This window comes from Leucoraja erinacea, chromosome 13, assembly GCF_028641065.1.
Source record: "Leucoraja erinacea ecotype New England chromosome 13, Leri_hhj_1, whole genome shotgun sequence".
NCBI lineage: Eukaryota > Metazoa > Chordata > Chondrichthyes > Rajiformes > Rajidae > Leucoraja > Leucoraja erinaceus.
Window position 1 is genome coordinate 20,619,174 of NC_073389.1, and position 22,855 is coordinate 20,642,028.

A 22,855-nucleotide genomic window follows, 5' to 3' on the forward strand; every position below is an offset into this window, starting at 1 on the left:
ATTTGCAATTTATTTTAGTTTAATTTAGAGACACAACACAGAAACAGGCCCTTTGGTCCACCGAGTCCACACCGACCAGCAATCCCCACACACTAACACTATCCTACACACACTAGGGACAATTTTACATTTACACCAAGCCAATTAGCATACAAACCTGTACGTCTTTGGAGTGTGGGAGGAAACCGAAGCCCACACAGGTCACGGGGAGAACGTACTAACTCCTTACAGACAGCGCCCGTGGTCAGGATCAAAGCAACAGTTCTACTGCTGTACCACTGTTCCACCCTATTCTTTCTTTTTGAATGAAGATAAAGATTTGTTCACATTTCTTTCATGAATAATCATGTGCACTGATTTAATCTTAAATAGCTAATTGCAACATCATTAAATCTTAATTTGCTGATGATGCCACAATTAGTTATTCTTCATATAGGAGAATAAAATAGGCTGAAGTTGCAGTATTTTTCGGTCCATGTTTGTCAAGTAGGCTCTTTAATTTTTTGAACAGCATATCAGGAGCTGAGCTCTTTAATATGTAGCATTAATTTCCATTCCACCTTTCACTTTTCAGCCGAAATATATGACAAAACAAGAATTATGCCAAGTGCTGTCAGGACAAATTCAAGAAAACATGTGTTTTTTATTTCACTGCAGCCATTCTATTCTTTCCAAAGTATTTTTTTTACATCAACTTACCTTCTTTGCTTCATGCCTGCATTTCTAAACAGCTGCTCTAACAGCAAGGTGACCTTCCTTGTTTCTGAATATTAATCTTTAAAACTCTCAATGTTTTATTACCGTGCGTGCATATAAAAGGCTGAATGGATCAGTTCACTCTCCACTTGGTGTGACTAGGGCAGCACAGTGGTGCAGCGGTAGAGTTGCTACCTCACAGTACCAGAGACCCGTATTCGATCCTCACCATGGCTGCTGTCTGTAAGGAGTATGTACGTTCTCCCTGTGACCGCGTGGGTTTTCTCTGGGTGCTCCGGTTTTCTCCCACATTCCAAACATGTGCAGTTGTAGGTTAATCAGCTTCGGTAAAATTGTAAATTGTCCCTAGTGTGTAGGTAATGCTAGTGTACGGGGTGATCGCTGGTCGGTGCTGACTTGGTGTTTCCACACTGTAACTATCTATCTCTATCTCTATCTCTAAAAGGTTATAAAAGTGTTGATGGGGAGTGGGGATGAGGAGCAAGGCAGATGTGATGGAAGGTGCTGATGGTGGCCTCAATATTGTTTGAGGAGACAATCACAGCTAAGAAAAGGATTTATGATTCAATATTATTCAATGAGGCCATGAGTTATAGAGCAAAAATAAATCACTGTCACATTTTTGGAAATGCACTCACTATCATCGATTTATCATCATGCACTACAGAAACAAACCCAACTTATCAACCAACCAAGATGTCCACCAAAGCTATTCCCATTCACCCATGTACCTCTAAACCTCACCTGTCCCTGCACTTGATCCAAATAATTTGAGCATTATTTGTGGTAAATTTGTGTGAAACAAAGTAGCTGTACACCATTGTTATGACCTTTTTCTGCCCCCTTGGTGGTGCAGAAAAATATTAAATGGAAAAATTACGCATTGGTTTCACATCAAGTCAAGTCAAGTCAAGTCAAGTTTATTTGTCACATACACATACGAGATGTGCAGTGAAATGAAAGTGGCAATGCTCGCGGACTTTTGTGCAAAAGACAAACAACAAAACAACCAAACAAATTATAAACACAATCATAACACACATATTCTTTTACATAATAAATAATGGAAGGAAAAACGTTCTGTAGAGTTAGTCCCTGGTAAGATAGGCGTTTACAGTCCGAATTGCCTCTGGGAAGAAACTCCTTCTCAACCTCTCCGTTCTCACCGCATGGCAACGGAGGCGTTTGCCTGACCGTAGCAGCTGGAACAGTCCGTTGCAGCAGTGGAAGGGGTCTCCCATGATTTTGTTTGCTCTGGAGTTGCACCTCCTGGTGTATAGTTCCTGCAGGGGGGTGAGTGAAGTTCCCATAGTGCGTTCGGCCGAACGCACTACTCTCTGCAGAGTCCTTGGCAGAGCAATTCCCAAATCAGATTATCTACTGCATATCTTTAAATTAAATGTTGACAATGTTGGGAACTATCTAGTTCATGTACTTTTGCTAAGGAGAGATAAAGCAGTGCAAATCAAAGGCCTATCAGGGAACTATCCAGCCTGAAGTTATCTGTTGCTGGCCCTTATTTGTCCTGGTCTTTTCTTGCCTCTAGATCCACCCTACTCCCTCCTCCCCTCCCCGTACAATCTGTCTGAAGAAGGGTCCAGACCTGAAACGTCACCAATCCATTTTCTCCAGAGATGCTGCCTAAATCCACTGTTACATCAGCACTTTGTGTCTATCTTTGATATAACCCAGCATTTTCAGTTCATTTTTATTGCAAAGTCAATGACCCTTATGTTTGTATTTAAAAAGTGATTTCAACTCTATTCCTTAGAAAGAGTTCCAATCAGTTTTTAAATTGAAACAAACACAAAGCAGGTTTGAGGCTGAATGATATAATTACTGCTTCCGCGAGGGTAAGCTCACTCACCAGCGTGACAAATGATCGGGCGGGGGAGACGGTGTGGAGGTTGTCTCCTGTGACGAGCGCGATGGGCACTTTTCAACTGCGCTTGTCTGCGGCCGCGCTGCGATAACGACCGCCGCCGCCATGTTGTTGAACTTCAAGAAGCGCGCAACATGACTTGATGACGTGTTTAACAGCTTAAATCCAGAGCTCTGGAGGCGCGGGGATAACGTGGAAATCAGAGCAGCGACAGCGAGTCCGAAGGCGAAAAATTAACTGGGAATCGGGGGGGGTTAACGTGGAAACCGGAGCAGGGACGGCATATCTCGGGTTGGCCGTCGGAGTGCGAGTTTTGGGGGGGGGGGGGAAGCTCAGGGAAAAGAGTGGCCAGCAGGCTGCGCCTTGAAGAATCTGCGCAGCTCGCCGTGAGGAATAGAGGCATTGTGACATCATCAGCCGGTTAGCTTCAGCTTCAGTTAGCTTTAACTTTAAATTGCATTGTGACGTCATCAGCCCGTTAGCTTCAGCTTAAGTTAGCTTTAGCTTTAGATTGGTGAAGAATTTGAAGAAATAACTAAATAAATAATTAACCAAATTTTCAGATGAGGGGATTTTTGAAATCATGAGTTAAATCGCTACTGGAATATGGAAAATGTTCGCCGTTACCATGGCGGATTTTCGAGAAGATGTGAATCACAGAAAAAGTACAAGTTTGAAAAGCAAGAGGACAAACAACCAAACATCCAGAGTTTTAATAAATACTAGACTAAGTGGGACCCGTTGAGTCCCATGTTCACACGGGAGGGCTGGTCCCCCGACGCAATATTCCACCTCTCCACCAAATCTAATATTGGTGGTCAGTGGGGGGGGCTTTCTGGAACGCTTGTATAGGTTCTTGGGGTGGCAGCTCAGTCCCTCAAGCCTGATCTGCTGGCAACTCACTCATAGCTGGTGGGCTGGCAGTTGACTCATGGCTATTCCTTGAAATTCTATTTCAAGCAGGGTGTAAGGCCACCAAATTCAAATCCATTTTCCTACCATTTCAAGCAGGGTGCAAGGCCACCAAATTCAAGTGCAGTTCCATACCACTTCAAGCAGGGTGCAAGGCCACCAAATTCAGTGCAGTTTCATACCACTTCAAGCTGGATCCAAGGCCACCAAATTCAAGTGCAGTTTCATACCACTTTCAGCAGGGTGCAAGGCCACGAAATTCAGTGCAGTTTCATACCACTTCAAGCAGGATGCAAGGCCGCCAAATTCACCTGCAGTTTCATTCCACTTCAAGCAGGGTGAAAGGCCATCAAATTCAAATACAGCTTCATACCATTTCATGCAGGGTGAAACCGCCATAAAACTACACAAAATACCAAACTCACAGTTCAGTAGACATTCAGTGTGTTTAGTTGATTCACAGCTCAGACAGAGTTGTGACCTCTCCCTCCCCCATCATGCAGCGACTGAGCCACACCCACACTTCCGGGTGTAATGACCCCTCCACCTCCCACCAGAAAAGGTGTGGCCTTCATGGCGTGATTGACAGGAGAGAGATTCTCAACATTTTTTAACACTAACAACACTTTTATTTTTCATTGATGGGAAGAATTTTCTGCACCTGCTCAGCACAGGGGGACTGAGTAAGATGGCCAAAAATCACAGCCGTAAGTGGTAGCGTTTTATCTAAAATCAATATACAGTGCAAACAGGAAGTAAATGCATTTGCAGTAGTGTCTGCTTGAAATGGTAGTGAATATTCAACTTCAAGCCAAAGCACCCAAGCCACCATTTGCAGCAAGTAGTGTCTTTTAACTTCAAGCCAAAGCACCCAAACAACCATTTGCAGGCAGTGCCTTTTTATTTCAAACAAACCATATTTTCATTTTCAAACCACATTAAGGGGACTCACAGTTGAGTAGACATTTGTTCAGTGTTATTCAGAGCTCAGAGAGGTGAGCCTTTGGCTTCATCCATCTTGCAGAGACTGAGTGAGGCACACCACTTCCTGGTTTTATAGTCCCTCCCCCTCCCTCAAGCAGAGGCAGCAGAGAGAATGGTGAATTTTTTTAAATCATTAATATCTCTCTGATTTGTCATCAATGGGAAAATTTCTCCGGTCCAGGAAGGCGGAGGGGGGCTCTGAGCGAGGTGGCCAAAAATGACGGCCATAGGCGGCGGCGTTCTCTCGGAAATCGCAGCACAGTGGGCCAAAAGCGGTCAAGATCAGACTTTTAGTAATATAGATATGATAGATTACATTTACCAAATTTCTGACATTTTGGGTCGGGAGCCCTCCTCAGATTGTTGGGAGGGTGGGATCAAGAAGCAAGAAAAGTCCAGGACACATTGGAGTAGTTCTGGTGGCACTTCCCAGTGCCAGAGACCCAGGCTCAATCCCAATCGCAAGTGCTGTCTGCGTGAAGTTTTCACGTTCTCCGTGTGACCATGTGGGTTTCCTCGACTGTTCCGTTTCTTCCCACACCTTCAAAGAGGTGCAATTTTGTAGGTTAATTGGCCTCTGTAAATTGTCCCGAGTGTGTAGGGAGTGGGTGAGAAAATGGGATAACAAAGAACTAGTGTGAATGGTGGCACGGACTCAGTAGGCCGAAGGGCCTGTTTCCATGCTATATCTTTTAATCAATCTTTCAACCTCGCATTGAAATTATTTGGGAAGGTAAAGGGGAATTTTTAAACTTCCTGTTACTTTCCTATATTTGTGAGTTTACTTGTATTTTTTCACTTTTGCCTTTTAGGCTACTCCAACAGCTTCATTCCCAGCTGAGAAGGTTAATATATGAGCTACCTCAAGTTCTGCACAGTCTATTTCTGTGCTTTCGGCACTGAACCTTTATTTATGTGACCTGGTTGGATAATCTCCTGATTCTCACCATATATGAACACATCTGGACAGTTTGCTGGATCCCCTAGTGAATGAGCCAAAATTGTAAAGTCAATGCACAGTCATTCCCTGTCTGAAGTGTAGGTTTACCAGTTCTCCAGTGGATTCAGAGCCACAACAACATTATAGCAAAGTTTTTGTTTTGAAATCTGTAAATCAACTTTTTCTGCAAGAAAAATTGGTATATACTGCCGTGGTAAATATCCTTGAAATAGGCAGTGACAGATATCACCATAATTTAAAAGGGCGGTGCAGCTGGTAGAACTGTGGCCTCGCAGCGCCAGAGACCCGGGTTCGATCCTGATCCTGTGATTCTTGGGTTTCCTTCAGGTGCTCCAGTTTACTCCCACATCCCAAAGACGTGCGGGGTTTATAGGTTGAATGGCCTCTGTAAATTGTAAATCATGTATGGAGTGGGTGCAAAAGTGGGATAACATAGAACTAGTTCCAATGGGTGATCGATGATTGGCGTGGACTCGGTGGGTTGAGGAGCCTGTTTCCTTGCTGTAGCTCTAAACTAAGTGGCAGTAAAAGACTCTTTGGTGGACTATAAGATTGCATATTTGTTCCTGTTTGTAGAAAAGTAGAATTTGTCTTCCATCACAGTGGGGGATGGGGGGTTGCCGAATAAACAACATGGACGTGCTGCCTGCGCTGGTTGGGACACGGGGGGATTGCCATGAGTTCAGTGATCTCAGTGTTTTGCGGGGACATGGCTCCATGAGGACATCCCGGATTCTAGTGCGAATGTGGACGGTTTTTTGACTGTTCTGATGGACAGAGACTACGGAGAGAGTGACAGCTGTCGGTACAACTCTGGTCACATCACGGTGAAGGAGCGTGTGTGTGGCCCGGACATTGAACTGATGGCTGTGGGTCTCCGTTTATGCCTTGTGCCCTGGAGAATCTCGCACGTCGTGTGGTGGCTGTTTAATTTTTAAGTGGTTATGTATCTTGTTGCTTTTATGTATGACTGTTGTCAAATCAAATTTCTTGTATGTTTACATACTTGGCTAATAAATTAATTACAATTAATTTCAATTATAATTTGTTTACCAATTCTCAGTTATATTCTACAATATCTATGCTTTCCATGAAGTGTAAGAGTACATCACCTGAAGCATAAAACAGAACACCTAATTAATTTCTTGGTTTATAATTGATGGGTTACAGAACAGATAAAGTAAATTGCATCTAATGGTAAAACCACACATGACAAGACTCCCCAATCATTTGGTCTCTGCAAATTTGGATAGTATTGGACAAATCATAAGTTTCATTGAATGTCTTAAATTGATGCATGACAGGGGTTGACAGGTTTTATTCATTAACAGTTGTTATGAAGGATAATCTATCTTAAGTGCACAATCTGTAACTGGATTAGCAGCAGCTCAGGGCATTCTTGGAGATAAATTAAGATCGGTTTGATTATGCTTCCAAGATGGAAGCATCCAATGCTTCCAAAATGGCGCCCAACACAGGCGATTATTTATCTGCTAGCCACAGACGCAGATCTACAAACTCATATTACAATCGCTTCACACTCTTAAATCTCTATTCCTACAGCACCATTTCTCACTTTATCTATGATACTATCTACCTCTTTGATATCCCTCGGACCATCCTTGACCGGACTTTGCTGGCTTTACCTTGCACTAAACGTTATTCCCTTATCACCAATCTATACAATGTAAATGGATTGATTGTAATGTATTGTCTTCCTGCTGACTGGTTTGCACGCAACAAAAAGCTTTTCACTGTACCTCGGTGCACGTGACAATAAACTAAATTGAACTGAAACGGAACTGATTACAGTCTTTCCCTGCTCACGTTCTGCTGTTTCACTAACATTGCACTAACCAGTAACTGTATTTTTGGGCTGCCAAAACACCCTCAGACTTCAGATGTAATTTACTAAGTGATTTATCATTACAAGTTATTTTGACATGAAATTAAATCTTGAACATTTTCTAAACTTACATTGTCACTATTAAGTCACCTTCCTCAGCACAATTCTTTTGAAAAACCTAGAAATACCTGTTTATCTTCTGTTGCAGAAAGGAAGATATGTTGCATTAGATACTCAGACCAATTTGCATTATCAAACCCAATGAATGGCCTGATTTTCCCTTTCCCCTTGTGTCTTTTACCAGATTCCCCTTGAATCTATGCTGCTATTCAGCCTAATCAGTTGTACTAATCAGGGGTATAAGTGACTTTCTTACATTAAAAGTCTATCATCTTAGATTCCATACTTTGGAGAAAGGGGAAAGATTTAACAACAATCTGAATGGGGCAAGGTTTTTTACACAGAGGATGGTGGGTAAATGGAACGAGTTGCTAGATGAGGTAGTTGAGTCAGATACCATAACAACCTTTACAAGTCATTTGGACAGGAACATGGATAGGAAAGGTTTAGAGTGATTTGGACCAGACACAGGTAGGAGAGACTAGTGCAGGTGAGGCATCTTAATCGACATGAACAAGTTGGGTTGCAGGGCTTGTTTCCTAGCTGTATGACTCCAGGGCCCAATGAATTAATCTACACTGTTTTTTTTCTGAACGCAATTTGGAGTCAAAACCTTTTTTTGTTTTGCTGTTCCCGTGCTGTGACTTCTACACAACTGTACTTTGTATATATACGAGCTTGCTTCTTGACATTTGCTAGACTGTTGGAGAACTGGGGCTGATCTGTCAAGCCTCTACAGCATTGCAACAGGATCTACACCACAGGAGGCTTTGAGGGTTAAGCTAAATATCCATATTTATGTCAGGAATACAAAAATTGCTGCAGCTGTACTGATGAAAAAATTCCCCAATGGATCGCCCTCTGCAAAATGCAACATGTTGCTTCTCATGCCTGCAGGCACCTCTCCTTCGCACGATTTGTAGGAATTCACAATTTTAAAGAAAATCGGGAGCTTCACTTTCTGAAGTAAGGTGGATTGAATTTGCATTAAGTTGCATTAAGTAAGTAGCACTGTGGCAATTTAATACCAATCTTGTTTGCCAATTGAGTGAGTGACTCCACCGTGGCTTCAGGAGCTTTCATTCCTCAATATGTCGTGGGAGGGATGATTTGGAAAAATCCTGAGGGAAAAGGTTTTTATTGTTGGCTATTAAGGATCTTAGTTTAGTTTAGTTTAGTTTATAGTCAAGTGCATCGAGATACAGTGCAAAACCTTTGTTGCATGCTAACCAGTCAGTGGGAAGACTATACATGATTGCAATCGAGCAGTCCACAGTGTACAGTTACAGGATAAAGGAAATAATGTTTAGTGCAAGATAAAGTCCAGCAAAGTCCGATTAAAGATAGTCCAAGGGTCTCCAATTAGTTAGACAGTAGCTTAGAGCTGCTCTCTATTTGTTGATAGGATGGTTTGGTTGCCTGATAACAGTTGGGGGAAAAGGTGTCCCTGAATCTGGAAATATGCGTTTTCACACTTCTGTACCTCTAGCCTGTTGGGAGAGGGGTGAGGGGAGAAGAGGGTGGCCAGGCTGAGACTCATCCTTGATTATGCTGGTGGCCTTGCTGAGGCAGCGTGAAGTGTACATGGAGTCAATGGAAGGGAGGTTGGTTTGTGTGATGGTCTGGGCTGCGTCTACAATTCTCTGCAATTTATTGCGGTCTTGGATGGAGCTGTGCCTAAACCATGCTGTGATGCATCCAAATGAAATGCTGTTTCGCTGTAACTTGGTGAGACACACCTATTTGCGCCCCCCTCCCCCACCGGCCCCCGACTGCCCCGCCTGGCTGTGCCCCTCCCCAGGCTGCAGGACGCTCCCCCCACCGGCCGCCAACAGCCCTGCCTGATGCCGACCCCCTCTCCCAGCTGCACAATGCAACAAGAGAAGCAACAAGCACGAATGGACTGAATAAATCTCCTCTTTAACGTTTAAATTGTTGTTATATTATTCACATTTTAAGCTTTAATGAATCTCTTTCCACTTGCCGTGCCCGTCAGCTGCACCTGTGCAGTAATACCTGCGTGTTCTACATCACAATGGGAACCCAATGGGGGGGAATGGCTGCGCCGCCGGAGAGCCGCTAGGAGTGGATGGGGGGGGGGGGGGTGGGGGGGGGTGGCTTTAGGGGGGGATGGAGTGAGTGCATGGGGAGCGGGAAGGCAAGGTGGTGGGGGGGGGGGGGGGGGGAGGAAGGGGGATCAGGAGCATCACAACGGGAACCCATCAGCCGCGCCTGCTCAGTCGGGGGCTAAGCGTGAGTGGTGGAATATTGGAAGTGGTGGAGAGGTGGAATATTGTGTTGGGGACCAGGCTTCCCGTGTGAGAATGGGCCCCAACGGGTCCCAGTTGGTCTAGTTCCAAACTAAACTAAAGCATAACCGTGAGGGTGTTCCCACTGCCTGAACAGTACAGCTGATGACACAACTGTTTCTGGCAGTTTTATTATCCTCTGTGTTCCAGTTTGGAAGGTGCCTGAAGCCATCAACCTGTCTTCATACTGCTGCTCCCTGAATGGAGCTTTAATCCAGTCGAACTGTCAAGTGATAAAAGAAAGAGAAGATTTGCATTAACTAGTACCTTTCATGTTTCAATGGTTCAAGGATGCTTTATTTGTCACACATGCAACTGCACAGGGAAATTCTTTGTGCATATATTACACATGCAAGCTTCGCCAGCTGATGATGGGTATATAGAACGTTTTGGGTCGGAACCTTTCTTCTGAGTGGTGCGGGGGGGGGGACTGGAGGTAGGAAAAGGCCTGAAGAAATCAAGGCCAGCAACAGATGACCAAGGGAGGGGGAAGCCCTTAATGGCACATTGTTGGCTTAGGAAGAGGTGATAACAAATGGATAAAGAGATGCAAACAGTGGAACTAGAGGATAATTAGGGTGGGGGAGGGGTAGAGGGGGAATGCAGGGATTACATGAAATTAGGGAAATCAATGTTTCTACCGCTGGATAGACACAAAATGATGGAGTAACTCAGCGGGACAGGCAGCATCTCCGGGGAGAAGGAATGGGTGATATTTCAGGTCGTGACCCTTCTTCAGACTGAGAGTCAAGCCAAGAGGGAAACGAGAGAAAGGGACGGGAATATAGAGAGATATGGAACAAGAAAATGAAAGATATGGAGATAATTAATAACGATCAAGGAAGCGGTGGGCTAGGTGAAAATGAGTTATGCAGACTATAGAAACATAGAAAATATGTGCAGGAGTAGGCCATTCAGCTCTTCGAACCAGCACCGCCATTCAATAAGATCATGGCTGATCATCCAAAATCAGTACCCCGTTCCTGCTTTTTCCCCATATCCCTTGATTCCTTTAACACTAAGAGCTAAATCTAACTCTCTCTTGAAAACATCCAGTGAATTGGCCTCCACTGCCTTCTGTAGCAGAGAATTCCACAGATTCACATCTCTCTGTGTGAAAAGGTTTTTCCTCATCTCAGTGCCAAATGGCCCACCCCTTATTCTTAAACCATGACCCCTGATTCTGGACTCCCCCAACATCAGAAACATTTTTCCTGCATCTAGCCTGTCCAATCCCTTAACAATTTTATATGTTCCGATAAGATTCCCTCCCATCCTTCTTACTTCCACTGAATACAAGCCCAATCGACCTATTCTTTCATCATATGTCAGTCCCACCATCCGGGAATTAACCTGGTGAACCTCCGCTGCACTCCCTCAATAGCAGAGAAGCAGCTATGCATCTTTGAAACTCACCAGGATGCCAGTGAAACCTGTACAACAGCTAGAGTGGGGGAGGGACAGAGAGGGAGGAAATGCAAGGGTTACTTGAAGTTAGAGAAATCAATACTCATACCGCAGGGTTGTAAACTGCCCAACTGAAACATGAGGTGCTGTTCCTCCAATTTGCGTGTGAATTTCCTCCAGATTGCAAGAATGAAATTGGAGGTGCCAGTACAGCATTTGCAAAGCCTCATTAATTTAGTTTTCAGAGTCATTGCATGTTCACTTTATTTAATCTTAAGCATTTACATCACGTTATAAAATCTCATTTGTGCTAATTATTTTTTTTTGTTTGCAAAATTGAGAAACAATAGCTTTGTGCCTAATTTTCTAACATCATAAGACATGCAGCAAGTAATCCATATTATTGTTAAATAACCAGGAGTGAAAGCATTTGAAAGAGGATAATTAAAAAAGTGTACATTTTTAATTAATTTCAGTCATCCTCAGTTGATCATTAATTAATAGTTTAATTGTCTTAGTCATCTCTTGGTGATAAGTGAGATCCTGTCTTGCAATGTGTTAATTCAACATAAGATAATAGATGTCTGGCAGTGATATTGGAAAATAGGCAGGCATGTTCCCTTTTGTGTTAGCAAAAGGATATAAAAATATCCAAGAAGGTACTTTATAAAATTAACATTATTTTAATATTTATTTGCTTGAGTAGCCTGCAAGAATGCCTCGTGCACCAATTAAGTGTCAAAACACTGAGATTAGTTTGGAGTCACGCACAGTGCAAATGAGGCTAATTTCCTACTTTGCATGGGAATGGTTAACAGACTGGGCTTTTACAACAGTTTTGCACTTGAATGAATATAATTGTGGGCGGCACAATGGCACAACAGTATAGTTGTTGCCCTACAGTGCCAGTGACCCAGGTTCGATCATGACTACAGGCACTGTCTGTGTGGAGTCTGTACGTTTGACCTGTGACCAAGTAGGTTTTATCTGTGTCTTCCGGTTTTCTCTCACATTCCAAGGATGTGCAGGTCTGTACGTTAATTAGCTTCAGTTTAGTTTATTGTCATGTGTACCGAGGTACAGTGAAAAGCTTTTGTTGCGTGCTAACCAGACAGCTAAAAGCAATACATGATTACAATCAATTCATTTACAGTGTATAGATAAAGGAATAATGTTATCTGCGAAGAGTTTAAGAAGATCATATTTAAAGTAAGAAATGTTGCTGTTGGAATAGTTTTAAGAGTGTGGAGCGATTGTAATATGAGTTTTGTAGATCTGCTTCTGTGGCTGGCAGGCAAATAGTCGCCTGGGTTGGGTGCCATCTTGGAAGCAATTCTGTAACTTGTCCCTAGTGTGTAGGATAGAATTAATGTATGGGCGCTCGTTGGCCAGCATGAACACGGTGGTCCGAAGGGACTGTAAAGTCTAAATTAAAGGTCTAAATTCCCTTCAAAATTCTCAGCAACATGGTATCCCAGCTATCCGCGTGCATCCCTGTAATAACAACGTCTCAAAACCGCCACAGTCCAATTTTAAATATACGTACTCTGGGTTATTAATCCAGCTATCTCGTCATGCACTATTATTCAGTCTCCAGTGGCTTTGTGCTTGGCGGGTAGAGATTGAAATTGCCTGCCACAAATCATTGTTGAAGGAAGACTTAGTTCTTTTATTTTTAAAAGGGAGTTAAGATGACTTCTTGAAAAATAATAATATTAAGTTGTTTGAGAGTAGGCAGGGGAATGGTATTACACTACGAAGTTCATGTTGAGAAGAACAAAGAAAGAGACTTGATGAGTAGTATAGTCCGTTTCTTTGGTGAACTGTTATATGAATATATATCTATCCCATTCACTTCAATGCAAACTGCAGTCTAATAGTTCCCCGCAGATGTAAAATCTTCTGCTCTTTAAAGTAATATTTTGATGTATGTTCTCTTTCTTCTAGACAGGAAGAGTTTGTACTGAAATCCCTGTTGGGATTGTGCATACCTCCAAATTCAGGGAGTTTCTTCCCAGCGGCGATCAGGCAACTGAATCATCATTTCACCAACTAGAGAGTGTTCCTGACCTAGCATATACCTCATTGGAGACCCTTGGACTATCTTTTATCGGGCTTTACTGGAATTTATCCTGCACTAAAAGTTATTACCTTTATCTTGCATCTGTACACAGTGACGACTTGATTGTAATCATGTATAGACTTTTCACTGACTGGATAGCACGCAACAAAAAAGCCTATCTGTGTACTTGGAGCATCTGGAGAAAATCCACGTGGCCACAGGGAGAACGTGCAAACTCCATACAGACAGCACCTGCAGTCAGGATCGAACTTGGGTCTCTGATGCTGTAAGGCAGCAACTCTACCGCTGCGTCACAGGTGTTGCAGTATTTTCTCTTTTCAACATCTGATGGGTTTTTTTACATTTTTCTGGCTGATAACACAAGTACACACAACAGCAACATACCACTGGAATTAGAATATGTCTTGCTTCATTTGTTAACTCTGGTCAAGGCCAGTAATTGACCTGTGTGCTGACAAAAGTAATGGCGTTGCCTGTTCTCCAGGAGAGTGAAGTGAGAGCAGCCCCAGGTGAAGAGAGGCTGATGCATTTCCCACCAATTAGCCATCTCCCTGGAATAGCAGATGCTGGCGACAAAAATGACACTGATTCTGGAAGTTTGCACTGCCTGGGGCCAAATCTATTTGAGAATTATATAAAGTAAACATTTAACCAAGGGTTTTAATAGGCTGATATGTTATTCAAATCGGAAGACTGATTTTCTGAGTGATCATGTCAGCAGGACACAAGGATAATCCCTTTAACCCTAAAGCCATCAATTTGTTTGTATAGAAATGCCATTGCCCTGCAGTTGAAACAGCCAGTATCATAAGCGCAACACAAAACCATTCCTCCCTAATTGGGTTGTCACACCTCATGTGAGAAATCTTGTTAATTATAGGAATCTCAAGTTGTCTCAGGAAATCCAACAGTGTAAGAAAATAATTTTAATCCCTTGGATATTTCATCGCATGTAAACTTAGATTTACTGGATTTCTGTATCAGTTATGGCACATTACTTGCACCTTGATCATTCCTCTTAGTGGTTTGCAGTCTTGGGCGATGGATCCTTTTCATTGATACTGCTCCCTTCTTTACCGAATGCACCTGAATTAGTGGCGCTGTTGACAAGGGATGCTGTTGATTGAACTGCATTTTATGTAGAATACAAATGAAAAAAGAGGAATTTTCATTTTGTGCATGTTTTATTTTTATTGCAGTTAATTGCAGTTCCTGCAGTAACTGAATATATTAAATTGTAAGATATCGAAATGGGGATTTAATTGCTTCTCATTTTTTAGAAATGCAGTCTTTTTCAGGTCAACAATAATGTGACTCCATCGTTTGGGAACTGTAATTGAAAGCATTCCTACTTCACATTTAATTGCATACCATGGGAAAGATGTCAGTCCCTGTCTTAGAGGGCGTATTTCAGCTTTTCCTCAGAGATCCTGCTTGGAGCTTCCCTTTGTTTAGGTCGAAGGGCCTGTTTCCATGCTGTATCTCTAAACAAAAAATAAAAATCGTGTTATGCAAAATTTAAGCAGTCACTAATAAGTGATCAGATTGATGAGCCGGATTTTTAAGTGTCTTAATAGAAACATAGAAACATAGAAAATAGGTGCAGGAGTAGGCCATTCGGCCCTTCAAGCCTGCACCGCCATTCAATATGATCATGGCTGATCATCCAACTCAGTAACCTGTTCCCTTCTTTCCATACCCCCTGATCCCTTTAGCCACAAGAGCCACATCTAACTCCCTCTTAAATATAGCCAATGAACTGTGGCCTCAACTACTTTCTGTGGCAGAGAATTCAAAAGATTCACCACTCTGTGTGAAAAAAAAAATTCTCATCTCGGTCCTAAAAGGCTTCCCCCTTATCCTTAAACTGTGATCCCTTGTTCTGGACTTCCCCAACATCGGGAACAATCTTCCTGCATCTAGCCTGTCCAAACCCTTAAGAATTTTGTAAATTTCTATAAGATCCCCCTCAATCTTCTAAATTCTAGTGAGTACAAGCCAAGTCTATCCAGTCTTTCTTTATATGAAAGTCCTGCCATCCCAGGAATCAGCAAGGCCCTGTACAACTGCAGTAGAACCTCCCTGCCCCGATACTCAAATTTGTTTGCTATGAATGCTAACATGCCATTTGCTTTCTTCACTGCCTGCTGCACCTGCATGACTACTTCCAATGACTGGTATACCATGACACTCAGGTCTCATTGCATCTCCCCTTTTCCTAATCGGCCACCATTCAGTTAATAGTCTACTTTCCTGTTCTTGCCACCAAAGTGGATAACCTCACATTTATCCACATTATACTGTATCTGCCATGCATTTGCCCACTCACCCAACCTATCCAAGTCCCCTTGCAGCCTCCTAGCATCCTCCTCACAGCTAACACAGCCCCCCAGCTTTGTGTCATCCGCAAACTTGGAAATGTTGCATTCAATTCCCTCGTCCAAATCATTAATATATATTGTAAATAGCTGGGGTCCCAGCACTGAGCCTTGCGGTACCCCACTAGTCACTGCCTGCCATTATGAAAAGGACCCGTTTACTCCTACTCTTTGTTTCCTGTCTGCCAGCCAGTTCTCTATCCACATCAATACTTAAACCCCCTGTAAGTGATGTAAGTTTGCATACTAATCTCTTATGTGGGACCTTGTCGAAAGTCTTCTGAAAGTCCAGATATAACACAACCACTGATTCTCCCTTATCCACTCTACTAGTTACATCCTCAAAAAATCCTATAAGATTTGTCAGACATGATTTACATTTCATAAATCCATGCTGACCTGGTCCATGGTCACTGTTTAAGAATAACGGGTAAGCCATTTAGGAATGAGATGAGGAAAAACATTTCACCCAGAGATGTGAATCTGTGGAATTCTCTGCCACAGAAGGCAGTGGAGGCCAATTGACTGGATGTTTTCAAGAGAGAGATGGATTTAGCTCTTAGGGCTAATGGAATCAAGGGATGGGGGGAAAAGCCAGAATGAGGTATTGATTTTGGATGATTAGCCATATCATATTGAATGGCGGTGCTGGCCAAATGGCCTCCTCCTGCTCCTATTTTCTATGTTTCTATGTCTGCATGAAACTGTTTAGGGTAAAGAGGAAGATAGCCACCTGGCGCTTTTCTACCAGTCATACATAGTACTAGTCACACATATCACTATTACATCCTAGAGCAAAATTTTGCACCAGAATCTTCAGATGTAATCATTCTTTACTCAGCCAACGGTATTAACCAAGAAGTATTAACTGTATGTGGGAGCCAGTATTTAGTGATCTTTGCAAAATTGGTGCTATGAGCTGCCATCACTTAGATTGTAGGATGGATGCAAGTTTGACACATTCAACCCAATTTAAAAAAAAATGAATACACTTGCAAGCATAAGAAATACTGACATCAAATATCACGTGCAGAACATGCCTCGAATAGATAACATTTGCGAAGGGCCCAGAAATTGTCACGTGTTTTTAAATGTACATTAAAATGGTGGTGTGCAAGGGATATACCAGTTTGTGTGAGATGCACGGACCATTGTGTTCCTTTATGCACATGCCCAGGGTATCATGTGTTGTGGAACAGGTCTTGCATGGACCACTTCAATGGTACAATGGTACTTTTTGCCACATTTGCCTAGACACAGTGAAATTCTTTGTTTTGTACACAGTTCAATAAAATCTTACTGTATAAAAGCACAATTATACGCAAGTACAAGAGTACAATGATTATAGTGTAAGAAAAGTAGATTACACTCAGGCAGTCTACAAAGACTCGCCACGTTTCTGGATTCAGCTTATATTCTTTAAGTTCCTCCTCCATATTCTTGTGCTGTATGGAACACTGTATGCTGTATGGGAGATTGTAGATAAAGTGAGTTCATAAGTTTATGTTTATAAGGAGCAGAATTAGGCCATTCTGCCCATCACTCATGGCTGATCTTTCTTTCCTATTCTCCAACTTTCTCCCCATATCATTTGACAATTTAACATTGTACTAATCAAGAATCTGTCAATCTCTGCCTTTAAAATATATCTATTGACCTGCAGTCTGTGGTAATGAAGTCCACAGATTCACCACCCTCTGGCGAAATAAATTCCCTCCTAATGCCTTTCTACAGGTACGTCCTTTTATTTTGTGGCTATAGCCTCGGGTCCTAGACTCTCCCACTAGTTGAAACATCCTTTTCACATCCATTGTGTCCAGTCCTTTAATTATTAGATAAGATTCAATGAGGCCCCTCCTCATTCTTCTAAACTCCAGCAAGTACAAGTGGAGTGCTGTCAAATACTCATCACACGTTACCCCAATAATTTCTGGGATCATTCTCGTAAATCTCCTCTGGATCCTCTTCAACGGCAGCACATCCTCCGCAGATGCGGTGCCCAAAACTGCTCACAATCTTCATGTATGGTGATCATGGCCATTTGAAACTGAGACTAATCAGATATCAGGAATTTCTAATTCTGCTATTTTCTGATATATTGCTCTTTTCATAACATTTCTGCATATCTTTTCACCCTTTACTTAGCAATTATTATCCTCCCATTCCTTTAGTATTTAGCAATTATTATCCTCCCAATGCATCATTCAAGATGCATCGCAAACACCAGAAATGTAATCTTACTGAAAGGCCTCAATTAATCTGACAAGTTCAGCTGATTATTGGTTTAACCACTTAATTGGCTCATAGAGTATTCACCTGATTACTTGATAAAAGGATGCAGTAAAATGGTATGAATATTGATCGTTTATTTTCACATTTTGAGTTGTTGCTCTACTGAGTCAGAGGCCAGGGTTTAATCATTACTACGGGTGCTGTCTGTACAGAGCAGGTACGTTCTCCCTGTAACTGTATGGGTTTTCCTGGGTGCTCCATTTCCCTCCCACACTCCAAAGATGTACAGGTCTCTAGGTTAATTGGCTTTTGGAAGATGGTAAATTGTCCCTAGTGTATGGAGGAAAGTGTTAATATGGGGGGATCGCTGGTCGGTGCGGACTCGGTGGGCCGCGCTGTATCTCTACACTAAAGCGGATTAAACTGAAAGTTAGAATCTATACATATTCAGCAGGGATCAGAAATTACAAACTTTTCTTAACTTGACTTAATGCTGCGAAGAAACCTATGAAAATAAGTACTTATATGACAAGATGGCCGTAACTTTTAATGATCAATCATTCATGACAGTTTTCATCACCCTTCTCTAACTGATTAATTTAATTTGATTGATCATCATTTTAATTGACTGGAGCTCTGCCTGGTGGTCAATTAGTTCTGAACTAATGGCATAACAACTATCCATCAAACAACTCATTCTCAGATAAACTGGGTGTCTGGAACTAATTATTGTTAAAGCAACTTGACAACCTACTGTTGGTTCACTTCAGGCAAATCCCTGTTTAAAAACCTTGTGGATAAATTGTGTTGTGCAATAATTGTTTTTTTTTTGTCCACTGTTGTAGCAATTAACAACAGCCAGTAGCTATGGTAGCTCTCATTGTATGTTAAATCTGCTGGCTTTGCATGCTTCATTATCCTGGTGACATTTCCAGGGTGCTGTTAGTTACTGTATGTAAATGAACATATGGATGCAGACTTCAAAGTGAGTACAATTTTAATTTTAAAACAAAGTTTGAAGGATGATGAGAACAAAATCTTTTCTGTTTCATGGGACTTGTTTTTTGCATGGTAATTATACCAGAAATAACAAACCTGTTTCACAGCACCAAATGATGGTAATCGTTTAGGGTTATAGTTTCCTGTTTTGTGAATAATTACAGTTTTTAATGGCAAAATGGTTCCACTGCGTAATTTATTACAAGTAACTTGGTGAAAATGGAAGAGCGAGTTAATCATGAATTGAAAATGTACTGGGACATTGTTGGCCGATGCTTCTGTTATCTTGAACAGGGGTGACGATTGTTATGTGACTCTGTTTTTCTATTGACGTATTTGACTCTGTTTTTCTATTGACGTATTTTACATGGAATCTCCATTTCATAAGTAGTAGGAATTTATGAAATGGAGACTCCATGTAAAACTCCATGTAAAATCCATGAGGGAATTGAAGGCTTTGTGGTCAAGTTTGCAGATGATACGAAGATAGGTGGAGGGGCAAGTAGTGTAGCGAAAGCAGGGACTCTGCAGAAGGACTTCACAGTTTGGGTGAGTGGGCAAAGAAATGGCCGATGGAATACAGCGTAGCATGATGTGGAGTCATGCATTTTAGTAGCAGGAATAAAGGCATAGACTATTTTCTAATTGGGGAGAGAATTCAGAAATTGGAGGTGCAAAGGGACTTGGGAGTGGTGGTGCAGGATTCCCAAAAAGTTAATTTGCAAGTTGAATCGGTAGTAAAAAAGGCAAACGCAATGCTTGCATTTATTTTGAGTCAGCCATGATCGAATGACAGAGTATTGATGAGCCGAATGGCTTAACTCTGCTCCTATCACTAATGAGCTTATAGAAAATAGGTGCAGGAGGAGGCCCTTCGAGCCAGCACTGCCATTCATTGCGATCATGGCTGATCGTCCTCAATCAATAACCCGTGCCTGCCTTCTCCCCATATCCCTTGATTCCAATAGCCCCTAGAGCTCTATTTAACTCTCTCTTAAATCCATCCAGTGATTTGGCCTCCACTGCCCTCTGTGGCAGGGAATGCCACAAATTCACAACTCTCTGGGTGAAAAGTTTTTTCTCACCTCAGTCTTAAATGGCCTCCTCTAAGACTGCGGCCCCTGGTTCTGGACTCGCCCAACATTGGGAACATTTTTCCTGCATATAGCTTGTCCAGTCCTTATATAATTTTATATGTTTCTATAAGATCCCACGTCATCCTTCTAAACTCCAGTGAATACAAGCCTAGTCTTTTCAATCTTTCCTCATATGACAGTCCCGCCATCCCAGGGATCAACCTCGTGAACCTACACTGCACTGCCTCAATCACAAGGATGTCCTTCCTCAAATTAAGAGACCAAAACTGTATGCAATACTCCAGATGTGGTCTTACCAGAGCCCTATACAACTGCAGAAGAACCTCTCTACTCCTATACTGAAATCCTCTTGTTATGAAGGCCAACATTCCATTAGCTTTCTTCACTGCCTGCTGTACCTGCACGCCAACTTTCAGTGACCGGTGTACAAGGACACCCAGGTCTCGCTGCACTTCCCCCTTACCTAACCTAACCCCATTGAGATAATAATCTGCCCCCTTGTTTTTGCCGCCAAAGTGGATAACCTCACATTTATCTATGAACTGATTTTATGAACTAATTTTATAAGTCATTATACCATTCAATCATGGCTGCTCTATCGAAGATGGACACAAAAAGCTGGAGTAACTCAGCGGGTCAGACAGCATCTCAGGAGAAAAGGAAAAGGTGACATTTCAGGTCAAGACGCTTCTTCAGACTAGTCTGACGTAGTCTGACCCGCTGAGTTACTCCAGCCTTTTGTGTCTATCTTTGGTTTAAACCATTATCTGCAGTTCCTTCCTGCATGTGGCAGCTCTACTTTTCACTCCAAACCCCATTCTCCTGCCTTCTCCCCTGACCCCTGACACATTTACCAATCAAGAATCTGTCAATCTCTGCCTTAGAAATATCTACGGACTTGACCTCCACTGCCATCTGTGGCAATGAAGTCCACAGATTCACCACCATCTGACACGATAAATTCCTCCTCGTCTCCTTTCTAAACGTGCGTCCTTTTATTCTGAGGCTATGGCCTCTCGTCCTAGGCTCTCCCCCTAGTGGAAACATCCTCTTCACATTCACTCTATCCAAGCCTTTCACTATTCGGTAAGTTTCAATGAGGTCCACCCTCATCCTTCTAAACTCCAGCGAGTACAGGCCCAAAGCTTTATCTAAATCATAGATACTAGCAAGAAGCTGAAATTCTAAGACTAAGCCATCATTCCATTGCATATGATACTATTTCTTTGACAGAATGCAATCTATTCCATATGTTGGATAATGGATACTGCTCATTGAATTTTGTTATCAACATTCGTGATCACATTTTAAAAGAGATTACAAAGATATTGGAATTTGCCTTATCTTCATGCACTAGTTGATGTTATATCAAAACCAATGCTGTGCATCTCAATGTAGTTTGTATTTTAAATAGTGGTAGAACTTGGAACCTATGAGGTTGTTACTGTATACAATTAACTCACAAAAATGATACTTTAAAATAAATTGGCAAATACTCATTGGATTTTAAAGTGGTAACATTGGTGCGTAAGGCATTATGGTACGCTAAGACACAAGGAACAGCTGTTGCTGGTTTACAAAAAAAAGACAAAGTGTTGGAGTAACTCAGTGGGTTGGGCAGCAGCTCTAAAGAACATGGATAGGTGACGTTTCGGGTCATGACCTAATCAGTCTCAGATGGGTCCTGACCCAAAACGTCACCTATCCATCTTCTCCAGAGAGGTTGCATGACCCACCTAGTTGCTTTGTTTCCTTTATTGCATATTGTATGCTTGTCTTCATCGGATACCATTTTGGCTACAAGGGTTTGGACGTCATGTTACAGCTGTAAAGGACATTGGTGAGACCGCACCTGGAATATTGTGTGCAATTCTGGCCACTGTATTCTCAGGCAGATGTGTTAATACTGGAGAGGAAGCAGAAAGAAATCACAACATTTGTGTTGTGAGTTTGAGGAGAGATTGGATGCGTTTGCATTGTTTTCTCGACGTAGAGGTTGAGGGGTGACTATAGCGCTCTATAATTTCATGAGGGCATCGATAAAATGAACAGCCACTGTCTTTTTCCCAGGTTAAGTGAGTCTAAAACTAGAGGGCATTGGTTTAAGGTGTGGGAGGTAAGATTTCAAGAGGACCTGAGCAGCAGGTTTTTCATACAGATGGTAATGCATATATGGAATGAACTGCCAGAGGAAGTGGTAGAGATTGGTAAAATTACACCATACAATGTAGAGAGATTTATGGATAGGAAAGATATGGAGGGAGAGGAAAGCAAATGGAACCAGCTCAGAAATTCAGCTTGGCTGGCATGGAGGAGTTGGGCTGAATGGCCTGAATGATGTGAACCATCGAGAGTGAGGAGGGCCACATAGAGCGAGGAGGGGCGCTGATAGCAACCTGGCGGTGGGCCGGCGAGAACGAAGGGAGACCCGGCAGTGTGCCGCCGGCTGTCACATGCGGCAGCAGGTCTGGTTCACGAAAAGAAGATAAGACTGTTCAATTAACTTTTTGTAACTTTGTTACGTGGTGGCTCTGTGTGTACTGTTGTGGCTGTTTGATTTCACTGGATAGTTTGCAGAAGTCCCAGTAATTATCCCTGCAGAACTCCACTGATCACAAATCGCCAACTAAAATACCACCCTCGCACCACTACCCTATATCTCCTCTGGGTAAACTAGTTCTGAATTAAAACTACCAAGTCACCGTCGATCCCACCTAGCTTAATCTTCTGGATTAGTCTAGCTTTAAGAACTTTTAAACAGACAGCACCCAAAGTCAGGATCGAACCCGGGTCTCAGGATCTGTGAAGCTACCAGCTGCGCCACTGTCTTGCACTTTAGGGAATGAAGCATCGCTAGAATTGAATAAAGAATTAAATTGATAAGATAAACAGCCTCACTTTAAACCACGAAGGGTAAAGTTGTAAAAT

General features: G+C 42.3%; 1 protein-coding gene across 2 annotated transcripts in view; it reads left to right on the forward strand.

Moving 5' to 3' along the window:
• The window catches only part of lsamp (limbic system associated membrane protein), a 629,716-nt gene that overhangs the window by 271,059 nt on the left and 335,802 nt on the right, over window positions 1–22,855 (forward strand). The window lies entirely within an intron of this gene.